Source organism: Quercus lobata, chromosome 1 (assembly GCF_001633185.2).
Source record: "Quercus lobata isolate SW786 chromosome 1, ValleyOak3.0 Primary Assembly, whole genome shotgun sequence".
Taxonomy (NCBI): Eukaryota; Viridiplantae; Streptophyta; class Magnoliopsida; order Fagales; family Fagaceae; genus Quercus; species Quercus lobata.
This window is the reverse complement of record NC_044904.1, coordinates 16,791,090-16,816,221: the sequence shown is the minus strand read 5'-3', so window position 1 is coordinate 16,816,221 and position 25,132 is coordinate 16,791,090. Positions and strand designations below refer to the sequence as shown.

Below are 25,132 nucleotides of genomic sequence, written 5' to 3'. Positions count from 1 at the left end.
TTGTGGAGATAATAGACAGAACTATATTAATGTAAAAGAGTAACCATATACAACGCCTGGGCTTGCTCTAGTGAGCCAACTGAAGAGACAAATAGGAAAAGATAAAGCGCAAGGCATATTATGTTCTTTAGATTTTTTTGGGTATGTTCTTCATGTTCAAGATTTGATGAGAGTGTTTTGATCCGTTTTGGGGTTTGTTTTTTACTTATTCTGTGTTAGAGTAACGGAAAGTGAAGAGGTGGGTTACGACACACTCACGGTGAGAATCACAGGTGGGTAAAGTGTCAAAATTTAAACCACGGGTAGGCACATAAAATTAGAGGCAAACCACAAATGGGCAAAGTATAATTATCCCTTTAATATGACTATTGTAGGGGTGATAGGCCCAATAGTATGTATCTATGCATATATTGGGCCGGAAGCCCAATCCAAGGACATTAAGTAGTCCGAGGATAGGTAAAACACTATCAAAGGAGTCCGTGTTAGTGAATGAAGAGGTGAGGTTTAATCATAAGAGTCCAAGAAGGTGGTCCAAGGATGAATGCATCCTTGGCTAAGCAAAGTCAAGGTCCGAAGGTGTGGTCTGCCATCCAGGGCAACATTCTAGGAGAATTTGTTGATAAGAACAAGCATCCTGGGAGCATAGGACAGAGGAAAGCCATATAATATCTACCGTCGCGTTGAATGCTCTGTAGCTAACTCTCTAGCCACATTAATGAGGAAGTGATACCTAAACGATAATTTTCAGCCTTACAAACTGCTCCTTAAAGACTTCAGGAAGGTGCTAATGGAACAAGAATCAACACCAGCAATCTAATCTACACGTGGAGGGTAGATATGAAAGAAGGAAGATAGTATAAAATAGAAAGAAAACCCTAAGGAAAAGGGGGGGGGGTGGGAAACAAAGAGAAAAATATTGTAACAATAAGAACTGTGTTTGTAATCAAATTCAAGAGATATATATAAGAACTGATCTCATCGGATTGTGTGAGGACGATTTTCTTTAGATAAAACCAATCTATCTTTACTTTATTATGATCTGGATCTATTATAATTGTTACCCAACTCATAAGAGCCTAGTTTTCGAATCCACTCTCTATAAATTCATTGTATTAAGCTCTTTGGGGCAGGATCCTTTTACCTTTTGAGCTTAGAAACCAAATTGTGTCCTTAAACTATATATTTTTTAATTTTAATTATTAAATTGTATGTTCTTTATATTATTAACACACATGAAAATTTTTAACTTTGTACCAATTGGATATTATTTACTATTCAATTTATATTTATATATATAATTTTAAACTACAAAAATTTAAACATTTAATTAATGACATAGCTATTAACCTTTGATCTTTTCAAAATTTACAGGATATAAAAAAAAAAAAAAAAGTAATTTAATAGTGAATTTGTCAAAATTAACATCCAATAAAAAATATATATTAAATTGAGTTGTAGCTGAACAGAAAGGACTCCAAAAATATAAATAGTTTTCACAGATATATCTTCTTCCACATGCACGGGGGAATCTTTGCGTTGATTTACTAGCTGAAAAGGGTTGAATATTAGCTGTATTGGGGAATCTTTGCGTTGATTTACTAGCTGAAAAGGGTTGAATATTAGCTGTATTTTGCTATGTTCTATATCTACTCCTTCCATTCCATTGTATGTCAATTATCAAGTAATACTAGAGGTGTAGTTTACTTGAATTATTAACTTTAGTTATAAGTTTTTCTTAAACTTCAGTTATAATTTAATGCACCTTTTTAACCCCCACCAAAAAAAAAAAAAAAAAACAACTTTAGTCTTCTATTCTTTAATTTGTACTAGCCCACGATCCATGAACTACACATTTATAAATACAAACTTGGATAGTATCATACCCCACACAGAAAAAATTGAAGAAAAAATTTATAATCTACAATATTCAATATTCATGATACTTATTGATACCATTATCAATATTCAATAGATGGGAGACGTGCATACAAAATAATTAACTACATCATCATTCCACATATTCCACCTTCTTCTCCCTTGAGTTTAAGGCTGAGAAGAAACTCTGCAGACAAGTTTCTTGATTCTACAAAATTTTTCTTAAGACGATTAGTAAACCAAGTTGGCCAAAAGAAAGGAAAAACTTTTCTGCAATTATCCTGCAGTGGTACAATACCACCATTAGATTGTATCGAAACCTGCTCCAGCTACTGTTGAACTAGACAGTAGACAAGGACACTGTTGCCCAGCCTTAGGAAAACAAATTCCGGTTCGTGGAAAGCCAGAAGCAAGGGAACGTTAGCAAACCTTTCATTCTGAAGAATGCTCTTGTTTAAAATGAGGTCACAAGAGCTCAATAAGTCTGGATACAAATGGTGCAGTAACATAAAACTCAAGTTGTGTCATAACCCATCGTGGAGATATTATTCCAATTATAGTCACACAATCTTCAAGAACCCATACCCTGATTCCAAAGCAATTACTTCTCCCATATTGGAGTTGCCCATCCTTAGACTCCCCTAACATTGCGGATCGCTCTGCTACATAGGGATTAGTTTCAGGCAAAGGAATACAATAACAACGACGACAACTATATTCATATGCCACTATACAATTATTGAGTTCCAGCCAGTAGAAAACACCATTAACATGCACTGCACACTCAAACGGTCTTATTGGAAATTAAAGTAATATGTAAATGTGAGGGAATGCTTTTTTTCCATGCTCTATCTACACAAGTAATTATCTCCATATGACGAGTGGAACTATAACTAGGAAAATCCGACAAGCCAATGCGTACCAACACAAACGTTTTGGCCGCATAATCAAAATGAAATCCCATTGCAACTTTTTTGTGGGTATTTCGTGGCTTGGGGAAGAGGTGAAGCTTTCGTTGTGTGTAATTGCTCAAGTAGTAATCACTCCGGTAATGATTGCCAAATGTCATGCAGCCATTTGAAAAGGCAATAAACGAAGAACGATCAATATAAATAATTTTGAACCAATCTGAATCTGGTACACAAGGTGAAGATGATATAGGAAAAAATGTCTCTAACCGAGATGATGTAGTGGGAAAAAATGCTTGTTCTATCCCACTAGTTATGTAGAAGCCTAGCAAAGACGATAAGTCATTTTCTTCTATCCTGTTATTTCTCTTTCTATAAAGTTCCTTAAAATAAGAACTAGAAATAATCTCATACCACCTTTTTGAAACCCTTTTAAAATCATACAAAGGCAGCAGTGGCAACCAGAGTAGGATCTCAATGAGAAGTCCATCAGTTAAATACTCATCCATTTACCTGCTTGCCTTGCGTTGTTGTTGTTGTTGTTGCTGTTATTGTTCTGCTGATAATAGATAGGTCAGAGAGAACAACAATGTTTTTTTTTTTTTTTGGTTATGAATCAAAAAGGACTTCAAGAACCATTCTAAAAAAAAAAGAAAAGACTTAACCATGTTAATAGCATAACCTGGTTTAATAATAAGGATTTTTAAAACCATGTTAATAAAAGAACCTAGTTTAGTGGTAAATGATATTCTCTTAAAAAGTTGAATGGTTGAGTCTAAAGGCAGGGTAGGGGGCTTATGCATTTTGTGGAAAAATGGTATGTCTATAAAGGAGGTAGAATTTGACAAAAATCTTATAGCCGTCAAAATCTTTGACTCTATTTTGGACAGGTTGCTAGTCTGTTTCTATAAGCCTTTCTATCATTCCAAGAAAAAGAAAGCGTGGGGGAATTTATTTGCTCTCTTAGAGGCTCACCATGGACCTTGGGCTTATATCGGTGATTTCAATTTCATCATCAATGACGATGAACAATCAGGAGGCAAAAAGGGTAGCACCTTAGCCACAAATTATCTCAAAGAACTTCTATTCGAATTTAATGTAGTGGACCTAGGTTACTCAGGGAACAAATTCACTTCAGCCAAAGGAAAATGGGGTAGCGTCGCAATCAAAAGGAGGCTAGACAGAGGAGTTGCTAGTATCTCATGGAGACTAGCCTATCAAAAAGCCTCTATAACCCATCTCGGTGCCATCAAGTCTAACCACACTCCCATTCTCCTTGACACAAATCCTTCTGATAGCTTTGTCCACAGACCTTTTCGGTTTGAAGCAGTTTGGCTAAGAGATGAGAGTTGCCATTCCGTAATTGACAAGGTGTGGAACATAGAAGCGTTGGGTTCAAATTTTGTAAAGCTTTATAAAATACAAGCCTTAACTAGAGATGCTCTCAAAAAATGGAACAAAGAAGTCTTCGGCTGCTGTTAGGACAGAATCAACAATCTTATCCAAAAAATCAAGCAGCCCTAGGACTTGCCTCCATCTCAAGCCAATGAACTTGCAAAACAAGCCTTTCAATTTGAACTCACAGAATGGCTCTTTAAAAGCAAAGTCCTCTGGCATCAAAAATCTAGGGAGCTTTGGCTTAAGCTCCGAGATAAAAATTCCAAAATTTTCCACTTGTCCACAATAATCTGCAGATGAAGTAATGACATCGATGCCATCAAAGAGGAAGATGGATCCTGGATTCATGACCCAAAGCAAATTCATGACCTTTTCCGGGCCAATTTCATCAATCTCTTCAGAGAAGAAGACACAAGCTTTCTAGACCATCTAGAGCACTTGGTCCTTCCCTGTATCACAGAAGATTTAAATGACATCCTAAAGCAAATCCCATCCCCAGATGAAATTAAATACACCTTATTTTAGATGCAAGACTTGAAAGCCCCTGGTCCTGATGGATTCCCAACCTTATTTTACAAGAAACTATGGCCTACCGTGGGAAACGATGTAGTCAAGGCAGTGACCTCCTTCTTCCTAAAAGGCTCTATGCCTAAAGAGTTATAAAGTTCTTTGATTGTGCTCATTCCAAAGATTACTAACCCTACATCCGTTAACTATTTCAAGCCTATTAGTTTGTGTAACATTGTGTACAAGATTATTTCCAAGCTTCTCATTACCAAGCTTAGACCCCTCCTTGACAAGCTCATCTCTCCTACTCAATTAGCCTTAATTCCCAATAGATGGATAGTTGAGAACCAAATCATTGTCCAAGAAATTGTGCACAGCTTCAAGTCCCAAAAAACAAGCCTGGGACTTATGCCATCAAGCTGGATCTCCAGAAAGCGTATGACAGAGTTAATTGGAAGTTCATCAAAGCTGTCCTCCTCCACTTTGGCTTCAATGACACCTTCACAAACTAGATTATGTCCTGCATATCTTCTGTTTCATTTAAGGTCCTCGTCCATGGAGGTAAAACAAAGTGTTCCAAGCCTAGCTGAGGCCTCACGCAAGGTGACCCTTTGTCTTCCTATCTTTTTATTATGGGGCAAGAAGTCTTATCCAGATTGCTAGACTATGAGCTCAAATTGAAAAATATTAGTGGCATCAAAACTAGCATCTCTGGCCCAACCATCACCCACGTCATGTACGTGGATGACGTTGTATTGTTCACCAAAGCAACCAGGAGAGACGCAACAGATCTAGTTAAGGTCTTGGACAAATACTATAGTTGGTCAGGGCAAGCCATCAACAAGAACAAGTCCGAAGTGTTCTTCTCCAAACACACTCAAAGACACAATCGCAGGCTTGTCAAAAGCATACTACGAGTGAAAAATCTAAAGAAAGATGTAATCTATCTTGGTGCCTCAATGTTCCTTTCAAAAGCACCTTCCAAAGATTTCACCTTCCTCTAGGACAAGCTTGAAGCCAAGCTCATGGGGTGGAGAAGTAAAAGTTTGTCTTGGGCTGGCAGAAGGACTCTAATTAATTTAGTGGCTCAAACCATACCAAACTACACCATGTCTACCTTCAACATCCCTAACAATGTTTGTGATAAACTCGACTCCTTCACTAGAAGGTTTTGATGGAAACCAAAGCAACAAGACAGTAAATTTATCGCTTGGAAAGCCTGGGATCATTTCTGCCATCCTATAAAAGAAGATGGTCTCAGCTTTAAAAAATCCAAAAACATCAACAATGCTCTTTTAGCAAAGTTAGCATGGATGGTTGCCTCTAAATGAGACAGTTTGTGTATGAAGATCCTACGATAAAAATATAAAGTCAAGGATGATTGGCTTCGGTCTGACGCTTTGAAAAAGGCATCCCCTATTTGGAAGGCTATTGAAAGAACTAAGGGTATCATCACTAAAGGTGCCTGCTACATGATTGGTAATGGTAAATCTGTGGACATATGGCTCGACCCCTAGGTGTCGTGGATTCGAGGCTTTATCACATCCCTTGGGTTTGCCTCATCTGCCTTATCACCTCTGACTATGTCTCATCTCATAAATCCAGAGATGCATTGCTGGAAAGCACCTTTAATTCGTGACCTTTTCACCACATCAGATGCCCAGGCAATTCTCTCAATTCCCATTCCCATCAGACAAAACCCGACAAGCTTGTATGGATGCTAGATTTGAAAGGTTGTTTCTCTATTAAAGTAGCATACAAACAGATTACCTCCTAAGACAACCCTCCACCAAGCATAGATATAGACTAGGAAATACTCTAGAAGCTCTATGTTCCTGAAAGGATCAAGATGCTGCTCTGGAGAGTAGGCTCTAATGCCCTACCTACTAAAGATAATCTCATGATTAGAATGGACATAAATAACCCATGCAACTTACTTTGCAATCATGAACTCGAATTCCCCCTCCACCTTTTCTTCAAATGCCCCGCTGGCAAAGCTCTGTGGTTCACCACTTGTTGGGGTTTCAAGGCAGATCAGGTACCTTTAAACTCCCACCTTGACATAGTTAAACTGATTCTTTGCCCCCTAGCTTCTTTGTGCCATACCTAAGATCAGTGGATTGTTTCTTTCAACACGGTGCTCACAATTGAAGAAATTTGGCGTATCCGCAATGCTATGCTCCAACAAGCTTCCACGATGGACCTTCACCAAAATATCCTATCCAACTGCCGCAAATTTGCTCTCATCATCTCTCAACTTGAGCCCTCCAAACCCATGCTCAATGCTCCCAAGTGGTCACCCCCTCCCCCCCCCGGGTCTTATCAAGGTCAATATTGATGCTGCACTTTCAAGTTCTCATTCCTCCCTAGCAATCATTGCCAAGGACCCTCATGTTACTGTTCTCAAGGTCTGGACTAGATCTGCCCCTAAGCTTTTGCTCCTCCAAGTAGAAGCCATGGCTCTCCACTGGGTAGTACAACTAGCAACCTGCGAGAGATGGAGCCATGTCCAGTTCAAAAGGGATTCAAAGGTCTGCTATGAAGCTATCCTTGCCAATGGTCCTTGTCCCGCCTGGTCCATCTCCCACTTTGTGTTCGACATTCAGGATTCAGCTTTGAGTTTTGTTGCTTGTAATTTTGTTTGGGTCTGTAGAAGCTGTAACTATGCTGCTCATACCACAGCTAAATTTGCCCATGCTTCCAATGAGTCTTGTTTTTTGGCAATTCGACCTAAGTCTTCACCTTGTCTAGTTGATGTTTGTAAGGAAGAAACCCCCTCACTGTTTCCAGTTTTTTTTTTTTTTTTTTAATGAATTGCAGTTTATCAAAAAAAAAAAAAACCTCTACAATTTATCATATTCGAATCTAAGTTATAGCTTGGAAGTTTAAAAGTAAAATTTTAAACCATCATATTATCTCCACCTACCAGTCAGGCCACATGACCAAGTCTATTAAGTACTTTTTTTTTAATAAAAAAATCCCTAAAAAAGTAATTTTTTTAAATTAAAAAACAAAATTTTAGAAATAATGAAATTAATCTATAGCATTGTGTGCTTGTTTTTTAAGAAATATTATACCCTCATAACTTGTATGAGAAACATAATTGTGCAACTTTGCATCTCATCATTCTCAAGTAACAAAATTATAGAACTTCATGTATTTGCATAATTTTTCATGTGATGTAGGTATATTCAAATTCTAGATTTGGAATAAAACTAAATTCTTATTCTAATAATTTCTTCATCTTTTTTTTTTTTTTTTTGGTTAAAAGGAAATATTATTAAGAGAACTAACTGGGTACAGTGACCAATGTTGGGCTTATCAACCTACAAAAAGACACACCATACACATCCGTGTATAGTAAAGGAAGCAAATCAACAAAGGGGGGTTGATCATAAACATCAAAATCAGCTTGCAAGTAGCAACCCCTCTTAGCCAAAAAATCCGCACATTTATTAGCCTCTCTAAAAACATGCGCTACTCTGACCTGCTGAAGTTGGCTTAGCAGCAACCTACAGTCATGCAATAGAGGAGTGTAAACTCTATTAGAAATGCTATTAGAGTTTATGAGATCCATAATCATCTTGGCGTCAAGCTCAATCTCCAACTGCTGGCAGCCTAGTTGAATAGCTAAGGTAAGACCATCTCTTAAAGCCCACCATTCTACTATAATACTAGTAGTATACCCTATTGATCTAGAAAACCCTTTGACCCAGTGACCATGGCTATTTCTGATATTGCCTCCACCCCTGCCTTGCCAGGATTCCCAAAGGAAGCCCCATCGGTATTAAGTTTAAACCACCCAACAGCTGGTTTATTCCACCTTACCTGAATGGCAACTTTAGTACTTGGCATGGAGGTTTTGCTCATACAGAATTAGTATTCCCTTGCCTGGTGGATACAGAACTTATGAAGGTTGGGATTAAGAGTAGTGTTCTCAAAAACAAACTTGTTCTTGTTCTTCCACAAACACCACAGAGCAAAGAGAAATAAAGTGTGCCATTGGACCAAGGCTTTATGCACAATTCTACTTGTGCTATTAACCTTCAACCAATCCTCAAGACTATCAAAAAAGGTGCTAGTAAGGGACGGGGGAGGTTCCAGCTTCTTCCAAAAATCACAAGCTATAACACAATCACATAGTAGATGAGAAATAGATTCCTCACTACATTTGCACAAGGGACAAAGCTTATCACCATTTATACCTCATGCAACCAAAACACCATGCACAGGGATGCTGCCATGGAAGCTTAGCCACAGGAAGTGGGTAATCTTTGGAAGAATGTCCAGCTTCCAAATCCAAGAACTTTGGAAAACATTCCCTGGGATTTCCTTTTGTCTAGCCAATTGATAGGCTGATTTGAAAGTAAATTCCCCATCCTTTGAGGCTTTCCACATGATGAAATCACTTCTCACTCCACAACTCCGAATTGGGATGGCTTTAATTTTATCCGTAATATCCTCAGGAAAAACAAAGGAGGCAACCTCCCATTCCACCTACCCTCATTCCTTAAACCAGCAACCGTAAGATCAATGTCACCCTGGTTAAGGGGTCCTTCAATCAATTCCCTCAATGACTCATCCTTTATCCAACTATCTGACCAAAATTTGACCCTCGACCCATCTCCTATACCCCAACAAACACCCTTTAGAAACACATCCTGCCTTAATGGCCTTCCAATTAGGTGATGATGGAAGACTATCCAGATTACTAGACTTAGCTCTCGGACTAGAACAATATTTCTTCAGAATTATTCCAACCCAATTCGCATCCTGTTCATAGTACAATCTCCAATTTAACCTTGTAAGCAAAGCAATATTCTTTGCTCTTGCAGCTTGAATCCCAAGCCCACCCTCTTTCTTAGATTTGACAATTTTGTTCTAGCCCACTAAGTGCAACCTTTTTCTGTCACTAGTGGAGCCCCATAGAAAGTCTCTATTAACCTTGTCCAATTTGTCACAAATATGGGCTAGGAGGGGCCAAAATTGGAAATTAACACTATTTTCCAAACAATATAATTAGTAGACACTGTTTCCAAACTATATATATTACTAGCATCTCAAGTTTAAAAGACTTGGTTTAGGGCTATGAATAAAGTCTCAAAAACTCAGTTTCCATGATCTGATCATGTCCAATGTGGCATTTTTTCCACATGGCGTCCACTTGGAAATCGAGTCTCTAAGACTCGATTTACAAGCCGACCCTTTTTTTTTTTTTTTTTTTTTGGTGGAAAACAAAGTAGAATAGTATATTTAAATAAAACAAATACAAAAGGTGTAAGGAAGGGTCCTGAGCCATGCAAGCCTACCCATAGCCTGGGCACAAGGACAAGAACAGACTACCCACTGCCAAAAGCAAAAAAAAAAAAAAAAAAAAAAAAAAAAGAATAAAATACAGAACAAAAGTTGGGTAGTCACAGAAAAATGTATAAAATACAACTAAAAGTTGAGTAGCCTGAAGCCTCAAATGTCATGTTTTAACAAGAACTTTTCTTCTTAATCTTCTTCTCTTTCTCTCTTTGTCTTGTTTTCCTGTCTCTTCTCTCAAGACGTTGCATAAACTGGTTTAAGAAAACTTAAGAAAGGTAAAAAAAGGGTGTGAAAAGTTGGAGTGATGGAAGAAACAAAGGAAACTTAGATGAAAGAAGAAAAAGATAGGAAGAAGACTAGAAGTATAAATGGCTGACTAATTGTAGAGATTGTTTTAAAAGGTGTGGTGCAGAGTAAACTTTGGGAAATGGAAGCCTTGGGGAAATAAAAATAAAAATGGGTGAAGTTGATGTCTTGAGATGTGATGCTATTAGGTGAATGAAGGGAATAAAAAGAAAAAGGTTTTTAATTTGTTTTGGGTTAGAAATTAAGATATTTTTACGCAATATTTTTATAATATTTTAAAAATAAATTCTTGTATCGAATTAATATTTAAAATAACGTTAATTCTATAATAAATTCACCATAAATCTTAAGTTGAAAATGTTTATTTGCAAAATAAATTTCTATATTTATTTGAATTATTTTAGTTAAATTTTCAATTTTTACAAATTTATTATATTTATTTATATTTTAAATAATTATTAAATTAATTATAACTTTTTTTTTTTTTGAGAATAGAAATTAATTATAACATGATTGTGACTACTCAACTTTTAGTTGTATTTTTTATACATTTTTCTATGACTATCCAACTTTTGTTCTGTATTTTATAGATTTTTTTTTTTTGCTTTGGCAATGGGTAGTCTATCCTTGTCCTTGTGCCCAAGCTATTGGATAGGCTTGCATGGCTCAGGACCCTTCCTTGTCCTTGTGCCTAGGCTACTTTGTTTCGGTAAAAAAAAAAAGGGTCGACTTGTAAATTGAGTCTAAGAGACTCGATTTCCAAGTGAACGCCAAGTGGAAAAAATGCCACATCGGACATGGTCAAACCATGGAAACCGAGTTTTTAAGACTCGATTTATAGTCCTAAATCGAGTCTTTTAAATTCGAGATGTTAGTAATACATATAGTTTGGAAACAGTGTCTACTAATTATATTGTTTGAAAAACAGTGTTAATTTTCAATTTTGGCCGCTGGGAAGGCAGCACCCTGCATCACATGATTAGGGATGGCAAACATGACAGACTTAATCAAGACTGACCGACCTACAAAGGATAAAAATTTTGCTTTCCACCCTGCTAATTTATTCATGGCTCTTTCCACAATATCATTATATTGCCTCCGATTGGCACCCTTATGTAGAATAGGGAAACCAAGGTATTTTCCTATATTCCTGGTTTCACTAACTCCTAGTTTCTCCCAAACCTCCTCCTTCATCTCCTCACTAACATTAGGAGAGTAATATATACGGGGTTTTCCTTGACTAATTTTCTGTCCAGACTCTTCACAAAACTTCAGCAATTGCATTAATAATTTCATTATTTGGCACTCTAGCTGAGCTAAAAAAATTAGAAAAAAAAAAAAAAAAAACTATTTATCTCATTATTTACACTAAACCAAAGTTGCATCTGGCATTGGCTGAAAAAGACAATTTTTTTTTTTTACTATTTAGCTTATTTTTCCTACTATTTATCTTATTTTTGCTATTATTTATAAGTCCTATTACAGTTTTTAGTACTATTCATAAATCTCACTGTACTATTTTCGCTAGTTTTTTGTTTTATTTATAGTACTTTTAACAAAATATTTTTAGTTTCAACTAAATAAATTGTTTCCAAATAAAGTAAAGCCAGTTATATTCCCTTATTTTCTTTGAGTAATTTAGCTGATTTTTTTTTTTTTACTGTAGAGCAATAGTAGATCAACAGAGCATTAATTGCTTTGTTTCCAATCTCTTTGTCTCGAGAAAGTTTACCATGTTTCGGTAATATCAACTCAGTATCTGTTTTGGTATTTCCTACCCAATAAATGAGTGACACCTGTTTCAAAAAACCACATCAGACTATCCTAATAAATTAATCACAATTTTTTATACTATCGAGAAGATAAATTAATCATTTATTGGAGTAGTTTGATGTGGTTTTTTGAAATATGTATCACTTATTTATTGGATAGAAAATACCAAAATAGATACTGAGTTGATATTATCAAAACATTGTATTCTTTCTCCTTTGTCTCAATCTAAGAAAAGCAAAAATCCGTACTAATGACTAAACAAGCTGGAGATTGTAGGGACACGATAATTCTCTAGAGTAGAGAAGTAGATGAGAAGTCACACACTGTGAGTCACGTGTTCATCACCTAACAACACCTAGGCTGCTATATATGTAACGCATCAAGGCACCGCCTTATGTCACACAGCCCAATCCTAGTACTCATTGTAGTATTGTTACATGGCCCTTCACTATACGCACGCACACACCATGGCCTTGGATACATTTCTTCTCAGAGAACTAGCTGCTGCCATTGTTGTCTTCTTTATCACCCGCTTTTCCATTCGTTTACTCTTCAAAAACCCTTCTAGGAAACTCCCACCAGGCCCTAAAGGCTGGCCTGTCGTAGGTGCACTTAGGGGTGTGCAGAAAACCCACCGACCCGCCAAACCCGACCCACCAGGTTGGGTCGGTTTTTTAGACTTGGTGGGTTGGGTTGGGTTATAAAAAAAAAATTTATAGCGGGTCGGGTTGGGTTTGGGTCATAAAATTACAAACCCACCAAACCCAACCCGACCCACCATATTTAATATATATTTAAAATATATTTTATATTTAATAAATTTTTAAAAGAAAAATCAATTGTAGGGCACTTATATATATATATATATATATATATATTTAAATATATATTATATATTTAATAATTTTAAAAAAAAACCAGCTGTAGAGCAACATTTTCTCAATTCCTCCTACTAATACTAATTTAATATATATATAAAATATATTATATAATTAATAAATTTTTTTAAATAACCAATTCTTCCTATCCTATATAAAAGCCAATTAGTTCACACAAATCCTAATAAATTAGTATTATTGTTTAGTCATTAGTGTTGAGTCTTTATAGAGTTACATTGATACTAATCTTTTAGTTTTTTTAATATATTAATATTTATATTTTTTTTACTCAATTTAATAATAATAATAATAAAAATTTGTCAAACCCATAGGTTCAACCTGACCCAACCCGATCCATGTGGGTTGGGTTGGGTTGGGTTGGACTTATGTGATGGGTTGGGTTGGGTTGAATTTTTTTTGACCCACCATGGTGGGTTAGGTCAAAAAATCCTCTCAACCCGACCCAACCCGACCCATGCACACCCCTAGGTGCACGTGCACTTCCACTTCTAGGAGCCATGCCTCATGTTGCTCTTGCTAAAATGGCAAAGCAATATGGACCTGTCATGTGCCTTAAAATGGGTACTTGTGACATGGTCGTAGCATCTACACCAGATGCAGCACGAGCATTTCTCAAGACGCTTGATATCAATTTCTCTAATAGGCCCCCAAATGCTGGTGCTACCCATTTAGCCTATGATGCTCAGGACATGGTTTTTGCTCATTATGGACAAAGGTGGAAGTTGCTTAGAAAATTAAGCAACTTACACATGCTTGGTGGGAAAGCTCTTGATGATTGGGCTCAAGTTCGAGTTATTGAACTAGGACACATGGTTCAAGCGATGTATGAGTCTAGCAAACAAGGTGAGCCAGTGGCGGTGCCAGAATTGCTGACTTTTGCCATGGCGAACATGATAGGCCAAGTGATACTAAGTCGCCGTGTGTTTGTGACACACGGTGAGGAGTCTAATGAGTTTAAGGACACGGTTGTGGAGCTCATGACTTCAGCTGGGTTCTTCAACATTGGTGATTTTATACCATCCATTGCATGGTTGGATTTGCAAGGTATTGAGCGTGGAATGAAGAAGCTGCATAAGCGGTTCGATGTGCTATTGGCAAAGATGATTGAGGAGCACACAGCTTCTGCTCATGAGCGTAAGGGGAAGCCAGATTTCTTAGACATTGTTGTGGCTAATCAAGACAATTCCGACGGAGAAAGGCTTAATTTGACCAACATTAAGGCACTTCTATTGGTATAGTATTTTTTTTGCTGAATCTATTGGTATAGTATATATATTATCTCCTTTTATTACATAAAATATTCTATTTTTCTTTCAGGTATGCATTATCAATTTTAGGAAGCATTCTTTCTGTTTTTTGGCCATGCCGTATATGTCTTTTAAAAACAAGACTCATAGTTGGTTGACTATTATTATAGTCACATAACACGAGTCAACCAACTGTGAGTCTTGTTTTTTGGCCATGCCGTATATATCTTTTAAAAACAAGACTCACAGTTGGTTGACTATTATTATAGTCACATAACACTTTCCGCTTTTGCTGAAATAATCACATAACACTAGTCAAGATTTTGTTTGACGACAAACATGTGAAGTACTGCATGATAATGACAGTACCATATATAAACTAGCATTTCTAACCCAATATCATAGGAAAATATTCTTTCACGTGATATCTATTATTATTTCATACACATATTCACAGGACAAAGTTTGGTTTTAACACCCACTAATTAAATTAATTAACATAATTATATATTTTAAAAATCTAACCGTTGAATTGTATATTCTTTATATTTTTAACATGCATATCAAATTTCATGTCAATTAGATGTTATTTACAATTCGATTCGTAAACTTATTTTTTTATGCATAATCTTATATTACAACAGACTTGAAATTTGAACATTTGTTGATAAAATAGTTATTAATATTTGATTATTCAGAAATTTTACAAGTATAAAGAATATGAAAAGAAAATGTAATCTAATGATAGATTTGTCAAAATTCACATCCATTAAAAAGATATTGAGTGAAGTTGGAGCCATTGGCTCCAAAAAAGTTTGAAACCAAACTTTGTCCTATCTATAATTGATGCGGGCATGTCACATTTTTACATATAAAAGAGGATGTAAAAAATATGTAAAATAGTAGGTGTTAGATAATCAAATTCCTAAGTAGAAATACACATCATATTTCACAACACGTGATTGAGTTGGTAGGCTGTGATTGTTTGATTGGTTGTATAATAAAAATTATATTAATTGTAGTTCTATGTGAAAGTGATTTTTACTAATCATAACTTGTCATATCAACATATTATGAAAAGTTATTGTAAATTTTGAGTTCCAATTAACTCAACTAGTAAATTCTCTTTTCGTCGAATAAGAGATTTGAAATTCAATCCATGCTTTACCCCAAAAACCAACTGATGTTTTGGCCTGATGATAAATATAAATTATTATGAAACGAACGCTATAAGTTTGAAATACTATCTATAAAAAAATAAAAGAATATATAATCAAATATAAAATCTTTCTATGACACCTAAAAAAAAAATCATAAACTCTGTTAATAAAAGAATATATATAATCACATATAAAATCTTTCTATGACACCTAAAAATATATCATAAACTCTCTTACACCCCCCCCCCCCCCCCTCCCCTCTTTTGGCAAAAGATCATCTCAATTTGAGATGGATTTTTCAAGGTTCAAATTAAATAATATAGATTTTACAAATATCCAGTGCTATGTTATTTAATTACACTATATATGTGTGTGTAATATTTAATTTGAACCATAAAATAAATTTATTTTAAATTTTAAATAACGTGATACTAGCTTAGTGGGCTCAAGTCAACATGTCTATCAAATGACAATGTGTTAAATTTTCAATGAATTTATCAATGCTTGTAGACTTTATGTGACCAATTATATATTTATGATATCGTGTCATAAAAATAATAATATGATTCTTTTATATTATCTAACTTTGGCTTAAAAGATAATATTAAAGTTATTATCAATTGTACTATAAAAGTCTTACAAAATAACATAGCAATAAATGTGATTGATACAATTTCAATAACATAATAAATAATTTTTAATTACTTTTTTGTTTTATATTTAAAAAATTTGACACATCAATTTATAAGTGTGGGGCCCAAACGATTTATGGGCCAGGCCCATCTACCCGGGGAGAATCCAAAGGCCCAAGCCAAGGAGGGTTATGGCCCAAGCTCGACAAGATAGCCTTTGGATACCGCCGAGGGCAGTTCAGTCCTCGGCAGACCCAAAGTCCCCCCTGAAAGAGGGGTAAAAACGGTATAGGGCTGAAACTTGGAAGAAATATCTAAAATATCTAGGGAAAGCTGCCCTTACTGCCATTCAATGCTCTGAACCTGACAGAGCCGCATTCTTTGGCTTTTACAACCACTCCCAACGACTTTGAATATGGGCTGATGGGACAAGTATCAATCTTGGAAAGGTTGACCCTATACGTGGACGAAGGACAATGAACGCAGGCAAATATAAAAGGAAAAATAAGTAACCTAAAGAAGAGGCTGGGAAAAATGGCCAAAAACCAGAGCCTCCCAGCCCACCTCCAGGAGAAAGACTCCATGGGTGAAGATAACCTAGACACGCACGAATACCACAAAAAACCCACCGCCTGGTGACTAAGGCCTAGCCTTCTAAACCCACGCTCTATAAATGATATTGTTTTGGGCCTTTTTACGTGCGAACCTCACACCGCTACGGTTCGTTACGAATCGTGTCCTTACAATTGGCGCCATCTGTGGGGAAGGCTTGTGTATTGGTATAGGAGGTGGGTCGATAGAGTTTCTTTGTTATTTCTAACCGTTGGTTATAGAGTTCTAGTATAAAGTTCTGCTAGGGGCTACGTTTCTTGACTAGGGGCTTGGCTGAGGAGCTAACTCCCTTAAAGCCAAGGTCCCCCGTAAAGAGCAAACTAGGCACTTGGTAGCGTTAATCGTATGGATAAACTCTAGGGGTTTGGCTGAGGAGCTAACTCCCCTAAAGCCAAGATCCCACACGAAGAGAAAACTAGGTTTTGGACAGAACCAAGGCATTGCATAGTCCTCGGACTCAAGTCTCTGGGGAAACCAACTACTTGGATGAGGAAAACTAGGTTTTGGACAGAACCAAGGCATTGCATGGTCCACGGACTCAAGCCTCTGGGGAAACCAACTACTTGGATGAGGAAAACTAGGTTTTGGACAGAACCAAGGCATTGCATAGTCCTCGGACTCAAGCCTATGGGAAAACCAACTACTTGGATGAGGAAAACTAGGTTTTGGACAGAACCAAGGCATTGCATGGTCCACGGACTCAAGCCTCTGGGGAAAGCAACTACTTGGATGAGGAAAACTAGGTTTTGGACAGAACCAAGGCATTGTATGGTCCACGAACTCAAGCCTCTGGGGAAACCAACTACCTGGATGTGGAAAACTAGGTTTTGGACAGAACCAAGGCCTTGCATGGTCCTCGGACCCAAGCCTATGGGGAAACCAACTATTTAAAAAAAAAAAAAAACTATGGCACATAAACCTCAAAATCCACCCGAAGAGAACTCCTCGTTAACAGTTGGATTAATCCCTTAATTGCACGGATTCCCCGGTCTACCTTCGGATCCCCAGTACCAAAGGGGTTGATGCGATACGGTGCAATATATTACCCAAAAGCACAATCAAGGTCCCTCGCTACTCGGCTACCCTCTCGAACGAATTATTTAGAGTTTATCGCTCTCAGACAGTGGTCTAGCATGCATCGCGCAGCACTCGACGGTTATCCCGGTTAGTTCCAAGAGTTTAATTTATTGAGGATTACCCTTCTTATACTTGATAATATTTGTGAGTTTAAACCAGTAGGAGTCTGTGTTAAGGCATTTTTCTGCCCGGAATATCATTAAGGGCAAGCTTACATTTAATATTCATGCACCAAATAGTTGTTGCAGAGAAGAAAAGTATGTATAAAGAAATAAACACATTTTTTATTAAGGCAAAGGAACAGTACAGTGTACAATGAAAAGCTGAAACAAGCTTACATTAAAGCTAACTACCTAAGTAAAGGAAAATACAAGAAAATGAAGATAAAGCCGAGGAGGTAGCACAGAGAAGAGGTTGGCTACTTCTTCGAGACCTTATTCCTCCTCAATGCTTTTGCACGCCCATAACTCAGGCAGCAAAAGAACCCAACTTGAGCCTCACACCGCTGAAGGAAAGGTGTAGGGAGCCGGAAGTTGAGGAGCCTTCACAAAAAATTTGCCTGCAACAAGGCAAAGGCGCTGATGGCGGAGAATCTTTCTTCTGACACACCAAAATTCTGGCATGAACAGAACCTGCTTCGGATTTTGACTAAAAGGGGGGGAAACACCCTTTCCCCTCTGTCGAAACGGAATGTTCCCTTGAATTTACGCCTCCTTTGCCCATACCTCACTACTTTGAGTCTCAGGAGGACACGGCGCCTCCGTGGCGGACAGAGTTCCTTTTCCCCAACCCCAGCCTCAAACATGATATACTAAGGGAGGAAACTGAAGGATTTGCGCGCAGGTAAGGCAACTTTCTCTCCTATTTATTTAAAAAGATAAGGTGGTGGCATTTAATTCACGCAGCGTCCCAAGGAACGCTACAGACAAAATGTCTCCGGCTCGATTTTCCACGCCATCTGCAACCATGAGATTAAAGGAGTCTCGTGAAGGCGCACCTCGAACACTGGGACACCAAAAAGTACCGCGTGAACAAAGACTACGGAAATACCTCTTAATTTGTAGGCCCAGTAAATTCGCGGCCCAGGCCCGTTCTGCATGGGGGCCCAGGGACAGAACCAAGGCATTGCATGGTCCTCGGACCCAAGCCTATGGGGAAACCAAGTACAAAAAAGAAAAATTACAAGTTTTGGACAGAACCAAAGCATTGCATGGTCCTTGGACCCAAGCCTATGGGGAAACCAAGTACAAAAAAGAAAAATTACAAGTTTTGGACAGAATCAAGGCATTGCATGGTCCTCGGACCCAAGCCAATGGGGAAACCAAGTACAAAAAAGAAAAATTACAAGTTTTGGACAGAACCAAGGCATTGCATGGTCCTCGGACCCAAGCCTATGGGGAACCAAGCCCTTGCATGGTCCTCGGACTCAAGCCTATGGGGAAACCAAGTAAAAAAAAAAAAGAGAAAGAAAAATTACAAGTTTTATAACTGCTCGGATGGGAAGAGTCCCCGACTCAGATATTGTAAAATGTTAAGGCCAATAAAAGTGTTAGAATGATGGTGGGGCACTCCACTATTCGGTAGCCTAAGGGGGCTGTTCATTTTTGCGGGTGATATGTCTTCGAATGATTACTTCCTACACCGCATAGAGCATCCAGTTCTAATCTCGGCATTGTTTCGGGCAATTGCCGTTATTCATAGGTACGCATTGCTAGTTCAAGCAATTCTGTTAAAGTTGTGGTGACTTCTTTTTATTAGCAAGCATTTTGGCCTTAGTTGTCATCGATTCAAATGCTATATTATCGTGCTGAGCAGCGTTTGCAAATTTGTAAAAACATAGAGACAGAGCATGCGAAGTAAAATAACAACAATTTTTTATTAATATGAAAAAATTATTACAACGTACAAAGAAGGACTCAAACAAGCCTATACAAAAGGTGAGCTGCCGAAGCAACACTAACATTCGCAGTACAGATAAGTAAACAGCCGGGTGTCTTTTAAACTCGTCTTCAAAGTCTCTCCAATTTCTGCCTCAGTATTGCTTATGTCGAAAGAAGAACCTTCTTTGGAAAAAGATGAAGGAGAAGGAAGAAGAATTTGAAGGAGAAGGAAGAAGAAGATGGAGGAGATGAATGAAGAAGATGGAGGACATGAGTAAAGAAGGAGGAGAAGAAGAGAGAAGAGATGAAAAGAAAGAAAAAGGAGTAAAAGAGGGAGAAAGAAAAGCACCAGGATGGAACTGGTGCTGGGAAGACTAAGAAAGGGAGGCAAAAGGAGGCGCCAGTGAACGAAGAGAGGAAGAAGCAGGGGCACTTAGTCCCTGCCTCGATCTTGACTCCCAACACACTGGAGCCATATTAGGTATGCTCATGAGAGCGCGGTTGGTACTGATGATGGGTGTTCTCGACTCAGTCACGCCGAAAGTTTGACGTGACGAGTCCCTGCTTCGGATTTTGGCTGAAAGGAAGGTAAGACGAATCTTAAGCCTCCGCCATCCTTGCCCTGACCGAGCCATTTCGAACTTTATTAGAACATGACGCTTTGAGGAGGGGTGTGGTTTCTTCATCATTTGTTATGGTGAATGTACTGTGATTTAGTGTATAACTACTGGGTTAAGTAAACGCTTAGGGAGGCAAAGGGTTTCAAATCTCAGAAAAATAAAAGGGTCTCTGCACGAAAGTGATAGCCTCCTACTTGTCTTCTTATAGGAAGGGCAAAACGGAAAGCATTGAATTCGTTCAGGTTTCCAAAAGAATCTGAAAACGAAGAGGTGTCCGTTCCTTTTCTCCGCCTCGTCAGACGAACCGTCGAATGTAAATGAGTCTCGTAAAGGGAAGTCATTAAAAGCGTGTTTTGAATAATCAAACGACGAGAACGCGTCAGGAGTAAAATCAAAAAACGCCTCGTAGATCAGTATATTTCTTGGACAGACGGAAAACCGCCAGCATTAATGAAGGGCCGAGTTAAAGGAGCCATCATAAAAGCTCGGCATTACCAAAACCCCCTTTCCAACCAAGAGGTTGGACAGCTGGGTTTTGAGGGGCTATTGTGGGGCCCAAACGATTTATGGGTCAGGCCCATCTACCCAGGGAGAATCCAAAGGCCCAAGCCAAGGAGGGCTATGGCCCAAGCTCGACAAGATAGCCTTTGGATACCACCGAGGGCAGTTCAGTCCTCGGCAGACCCAAAGTCCCCCCTGAAAGAGGGGTAAAAACGATATAGGGCTGAAACTTGGAAGAAAGATCTAAAATATCTAGGGAAAACTGCCCTTACTGTCATTCAATGCTCTGAACCTAACAGAGCCGCATTCTTTGGCTTTTACAACCACCCCCAACGACTTTGAATATGGGCTGATGGGACAAGTATCAATCTTGGAAAGGTTGACCCTATACGTGGACGAAGGACAATGAACGCAGGCAAATATAAAAGGAAAAATAAGTAACCTAAAGAAGAGGCTGGGAAAAATGGCCAAAAACCAGAGCCTCCCAGCCCACCTCCAGGAGAAAGACTCCATGGGTGAAGATAACCTAGACACACACGAATACCACGAAAAACCCACTGCCTGGTGACTAAGGCCTAGCCTTCTAAACCCACGCTCTATAAATGATATTGTTTTGGGCCTTTTTACGTGCGAACCCCACACCGCTACGGTTCGTTACGAATCGTGTCCTTACAATAAGGATTATAAAATAAAATTTGTAGTGTCTCTACTATCATCATTGTATTGAATATAACTACTATTTTTTTATATAAACAAATTAATATTTTCTGTGCTTTCCTTCTCAAAGAAAATTAGTACTTTTTGTCATTTCTCTCTCATCTTTTTCTCTTCTAAGAGCATCCACAGCCGGAATTCTCATCTCATCCTATTTTACCATCCCAAAAAGTCACTTTATCAATTATACAATACAATTTTACAATACTCCCAACATCCCAACTTTTATTTTCCTATTCTACTCATTAAAATAATATTTCTACACAATAAAATAATATATCCTAAAACCCAAATAAAAACAAAAACCCAAAATCCAAACAACTCTGCAACCACCACCACCGCGAAGAACATACCCAAACGTTTGTTTTCTTGAAACCCCAGAAACCCAAGCCACAAACTCATGGCCATTGAAACCCAGAAACCCATAGAGAAAACAAAATCAAATCAAACCAATAGCAATAACAACCCCCAACTCCGGCAACCACGGCAAACCACAAATTACAATTTCAATTACAATTACAAATACAAAAATAAAGAGATCGAAATCAAGATCAAAATGTACAGAAGGTCAACAATCACCGTCAATCTCCACCATCACAACGTTCCTTCTCAATTTCTTGCCTTTGTTTCTCTGCAAGCTTTTCGAGAGCCGATTCCACAGCATCTTGACCACCAAGAAGCAACCAGGTCACGATTTCTGGGTCGGTCTCGAACCAGGCAGCATCGAACTCCTTCTGGGCGTTTACTCTCAGTATGTCTCGCCACAAGATGCCTCGCGAATTGGTCCACGTGAAGAACTGGGAAGCCCTGAGGATGTCCCTGTAGAGACTCAGTGCCTTGCGCCGAGTGCTTGTGAGTCAGCGACGATTTAGCAGCTCAGCCTCATCGTCGTCAAGGGTAGGTTTTTGTTCCTTCGCCAAGTGATGGTCCAAGAGCTCTTCATGGGTGTCAGGTCCGTTGTGCAAGAGCCAACGGATACAGATGACGTCGCAGTGAGCTATTAGGTTGTTCAAAGGAATCATCGATCAATATGGTAGGCGAGAGAGAGAGGGGATGAGAAAGAGAGAAGGAAGAGAGAGAAAAGAAAGAGAAAAAATGAGACGGGAGAGAGAAATTGCCGGGTAAAAAGCATTAAAAAATTATTTTTTTTTATACCATTCAGCTACAGTACAATCTTACATTTGAGATGGTACTGTAGCTAAATCTCAAAAAAAATTTGGCTTTTACCATATGGCCTTCCGGTTGTGGATCAATTTTTGGGCCTGTATGCCAAATGTTCTTTACATTTGGCATATAACAAGCCCGTTGTTGATGCTCTAAACTAACACTTGTAAAAGATTCAGCCATTTTCTTCCTTCTAGATTTCTGATGAATTTCTGTATGTTTTTGAAGAACTTGTTCACGGCGGGCACCGACACATCATCAAGCATAATTGAATGGGCACTTACGGAGATGTTGAAGAGCCCTAGCATCCTCAAGCGGGCACATGATGAAATGGATCAAGTAATTGGAAGAAACCGACGTCTAAAGGAAGCAGACATATATAGCAAAGCTCCCATATCTTCAAGCCATATGCAAAGAAACAATGCGAAAGCACCCCTCCACGCCACTAAACTTACCTAGAGTCTCAACCGAGGCATGTGAAGTGAATGGCTATTACATTGATCCAAAGAACACCAGGCTTAGTGTGAACATATGGGCAATAGGTCGTGACCCTGATGTATGGGAAAACCCATTAGATTTCACACCAGAAAGATTTTTGAGTGGGAAAAATGCAAAAATTGATCCAAGGGGAAATGATTTCGAATTAATTCCATTTGGAGCTGGAAGGAGGATTTGTGCTGGGACTAGGATGGGAATTGTGCTAGTAGAGTACATTCTTGGCACATTAGTGCACTCATTTGATTGGAAATTGCCAAATGGGGTTGTTGAGCTAAATATGGATGAGACCTTTGGACTTGCATTGCAAAAAGCAGTACCCCTTTCGGCTATGGTTAGTCCAAGGTTGTCTTTAAGTGCATATGCTTTTTAAGCTTAATTATATAGAGTCAAGTCATGAGTTATCCTCATCATCCTAAGCTTTAGCTTAAGGATGCTCTCTATTTTTATGTCAGCCTAATAAGTCGATCTACTGATCTTCCTTAATTTCTCTCTTTTTTTTTTTTCTTTTTTTTTTGTAAAAAGTCATGTGGCTTTATGATCATAATGCTGCTTTATCTATGCCTATCTTATTGTAATGTTATGTTTCTTTATGAATCATAAATTTTTAAAAAGTATTGTAAAAATTTGAATTCCTTCTGCTTTTAATTTGAGGACTATGTGAACTTTATATCAACACTCTTTATTGGCAAGAACTTAGAATCTAGTAATCTCAATTGATAAAATCTTGTCTTTAAATAAGGAAATTGAGTTCAAATCTGAATACAAATCCTGTTGGCCTAATAGTAAAAAGTAATCACACAATATTTTGCCATGAAAGTTTTAGCTTGTGTTTGGAGGAGTATATTTTTATTAGACTTTAAAAAATTATATATAAATTAAGGACTAAAATAAGTTGAATAACCTATATATGATGTGTGATTGGATTTTTATATATTGAAGATTCAGGAAATTGTCAAAGATAACTAGTAGCTATCAGCTTGTTAGTCATGCTTTGATACCTATTAAAGATATTGACATTTTTGCGAAAAAAAAAAAAAAAAAGATATTGACTAATTTATTCACCTTATCTAGTTTCGTGGGCCATTGGTTAATGTTGTGCGACACTCTGATATCACTTGATGTACAATAACCTCATGGATTTAACAAATAGTAGAAAAGGTAAATAAACCAACAAGCACAAATGTAGAGAACATGAGAGGTTTTGAAGTTCGATAAACAATCTACCTCCATGTTACAAGAGAAATCAAATCAACTATATTCAATAAAGATTAATTAAAAAGCCTAATCTTACTTACATGTTACATAGCTCTCATCATGAGTATCCTTTCAACCTCAAAGGAACTATCAAATTATTATGTTTCTAAGAGTCTTCTCTTCTATGAAGTTCTTCTTCTTAAAGTTTTCTCTTTTTCTAAAATTTCTTTTCTTGTCATATGTTTAAGCCAATATTATCAAACCTTTTACTGTACTATGATACTATAAGCTTTCAAAATCATTTTCCTTAGTGAACAAGAAATTTTTTTGCTGAATCTTAGTGAACAAGAAATATTAACTACTTTTCTTTGACAATGAATGCATTAATTTTTATAAGAAATAGACTTTCTTTTCAAACCAAAATAGTATTTGTGGGGTCATGGGCCCAGATCATACAATAGGGGTTTTGGGCTTTGGCCGAGAGCGTGAGTTCTGAGTTCGAGGAGGAATATCTCCTCGGATAAGCTAAACATAGATCGGGTATAGATCCTAATGATCAAAATGACCTTCCAAGAAGCTCTAGTGATAGGGACGTGTACCATAAACGTACAAAGAAGATGGGAACCCAAAAATATCTAAGGGAAAGTTGCTACCACCCCATAAGACTTCTAGAGGGGGCTGATGGGACAAGTATCAGTGTAAACCATCAATTGTCCACGTGTAGGGTTAAGATGAAGGAGAAATGTAGTATAAATGAGGGTAGAGACCCCAGAGAATAGAGGGGAGGAAAGAGGGAGAGAAAGCGCTGTAGCAATCTCAACAACTCCTGTAACCATTGTTATCCAATACATACTAGA

At 37.7% G+C, this 25,132-nt stretch overlaps 1 pseudogene; it reads left to right on the top strand.

The window, feature by feature from the left end:
- Positions 1-12,544: 12,544 nt before the first annotated feature.
- On the top strand, positions 12,545-23,536 carry LOC115981300 (annotated as a pseudogene).
- The last annotated feature ends 1,596 nt before the right edge of the window (positions 23,537-25,132 follow it).